At 44.9% G+C, this 2,486-nt stretch overlaps 1 long non-coding RNA gene across 3 annotated transcripts; it reads left to right on the forward strand.

The window, feature by feature from the left end:
• Positions 1-880: 880 nt before the first annotated feature.
• On the forward strand, positions 881-2,234 carry LOC129512312 (uncharacterized). Of its 3 annotated transcripts, none has more exons than XR_008665025.1 (4): positions 888-1,217; positions 1,366-1,578; positions 1,749-1,878; positions 2,031-2,234. It is a non-coding gene; the product is annotated as an uncharacterized LOC129512312 (long non-coding RNA). The 3 variants fall into 3 exon arrangements; XR_008665024.1 differs by having other exon boundaries at positions 909-1,217; positions 1,366-1,449; XR_008665023.1 differs by having other exon boundaries at positions 881-1,217; positions 1,366-1,878.
• Positions 2,235-2,486: the final 252 nt, after the last annotated feature.

The following is a 2,486-nucleotide window of genomic DNA, read 5'->3' on the forward strand; positions in this document are numbered from 1 at the left end:
TAATGATGCGCAATCATGTTTCCAAACCCAGCTTCAACAATATCAACTCAAGGTCAATTTTGTTCCACTCAGATTACATTTTTGAAAAATGTTTGCCTCTAGACCTCCCGGGTCTTCTTAGTCCTCCTCCTCACCTAAATACCTGTGGTCCCTTATTTATTTTTTTGGAGTAATCTCTGGGCCCAAAGTAGGACTCAAACTCACGACCCTACCCCCACCCCCACCCCCACCCCCAGATGGAGAGTCACATGCTCTAGGGGCTCAGCCAGCCAGGTGTCTTGCTTGTAGTCTTTTAAGGGTTCCCTAGCACCTAACACTGTGCCTGGCACATGTAGGCACTCAGAAAATGTGTGTAACGGGACATGAAAAAGAACTTTCAAATAAAATATGTGATCATCTACCTGGGTGGCATAAGATGGAGGTCAACAGGATTACCTGATCCCCCATTTTTTCAATTATTTTGACTGTGATGCCTTTTTCAGTTCGAGAAACTAAGGCATCAAAATGCATCTTATCAAAGGGAAAAAACTGGTGGAAGGTTTCCAGAAGGTCCCTGTCTACGCCCCTTTCCCTCTGGCTCCAACATTTCGTAAACGACTTGGTGTTTGTGTGTGTGCGGTAAGAGAAAAGGTAGGAAAATAGCTCTAGGGGAACGAGGATATCATCTCAGGGCCTGTTTTACTCTTTAACCTGGTAATAAATCTCTTTAAAGCTCCCAAGGTATTCGGAATATCCTGTCCATGGCAAGGTCTTCGCACTGTCGTGAAAGAAATTCAAGTTTAATAGGTGGACTGAGTGTTGAGATCCCAAAGGCACAGCCTTGCCCTTTCCGACCATTTGTTAATTATGAGGCTAAATCTGCGAACTCTCTCAGATGGGTATGCTGAATAATAGGAGGGAGAGTGCGGGAAGAGGCAGGACCGTACCGAGAAAAGCTCGGCAGTTCCAGAACTCAGCACAACAATCAAAGGATAAAGTGGTAATTAGGCCTGATTATCATGCAAGGCAGCCCCGGTTAAATTGGAATGTAGCCGGAGAGACGAAAGGCTGGTTGGAGAGTTTGCTATGCAGGAGACGTGCTTTGATGTCTGCGGGGAAGGTTGTGTTTCATTCAGCCCTCCAACCAAAAAAATGTTGCAGGAGCAATATGAAACCTTCTGAGATGCAGCAGACGGCAAGCAGAAGTGGAGAGCAAGTGGCTGGGTCCGAGTTCTCCCGTGAGTGTGTGTGTGTGTGTGTGTGTGTGTGTACTTATATGCTGCTTTTCTCAGATTTACTGCTCCAGCCTCTTGGAGATGTCAGAAGACAGGAAAACAGAAAGGAATACACGCTCCAACTATTAACTCACCGTCCTTGGCTTGGCAGGTTCTTAGGACAGGGGAGAGAATGTGTCGAAGCTTGGGGCAGCCTTGTTACCTGCTGTGGGGAGAAAAGCAAGAGGAAATGGAGGTAAATGACTCTGTGTGTCCCGGAGAGGCCCTGAACTATGCTGACAGATGCAGATGGAGTCATCTGAGGCTGCCAGCTACCGCAGCCTTTACACCAACTGATGTAGGAAGAAGAAAATGAGCCAAGAAAGTAGGTTAATCTCCCAGAGAAACACAAAATAGGTAGCAGGTACCATTTTTACACCTTTCACTCTGTAGTTGCTTCCAACCCAGAGCTGTGAAGCCCAAGGAATTCCTTTTGTGTCCTTACCTTCCCTTTTAGGGGTATCTCTGATCTAATAATGTTGTTTCTGTACCCAGGCTCGTTGCTCAGCTAGATGCACTCCCCAAACCGAGCCACAACTTTCATTTCCACGCAAGGGATTTTCAGTACAACTTGGTATTGGGAGATGATCAACTTTGTACTAAATCACGGACAGGAAAACAATAGGTTTGTAGTAAGATGTCATATTATCGCCTTACTTATTCACGGGGTGTTCACCAGAGGAAGTGAGATGTGAAATCTTGATTTTGCTTTAAGACGGTGCGTGAAAATACAGAAATCCGACGTGGAAGACTAAATGCAGATTCTTTTTCTCACAGATTTCCAAAATAAGATCCTCTCACCACTATGCTCTACCATCCAGCCACACAGTTCAATATTTCTTTTCAAAAGGGATGGAGTAAGTTGCTGATCATGTTATCTTGAAGGAACCGAAAGAGCATGTATTACATATCCAACACATTGCTTCTTCAATTTATCTCAGATTTTTCCTCTGCTTTTGCAATAAACAATCCACAAAATCAGCTGTTTTTGCTGTGATTTCTTCTGTACTTCAGTTTACTGTTAAGAACTGTATAAAATAGGGATCCCTGGGTGGCTCAGCGGTTTGGCGCCTGCCTTTGGCCCAGGGCGCGATCCTGGAGTCCCGGATCGAGTCCCGCGTCAGGCTCCCGGTATGGAGCCTGCTTCTCCCTCCTCCTGAATCTCTGCCTCTCTTTCTCTCTATGCCTATCATAAATAAATAAATAATTTTTTTTAAAAAAAAGAACTGTATA

The sequence above is a fragment of the Nyctereutes procyonoides genome, unplaced genomic scaffold (assembly GCF_905146905.1).
Source record: "Nyctereutes procyonoides isolate TBG_1078 unplaced genomic scaffold, NYPRO_anot_genome, whole genome shotgun sequence".
Taxonomy (NCBI): domain Eukaryota; kingdom Metazoa; phylum Chordata; class Mammalia; order Carnivora; family Canidae; genus Nyctereutes; species Nyctereutes procyonoides.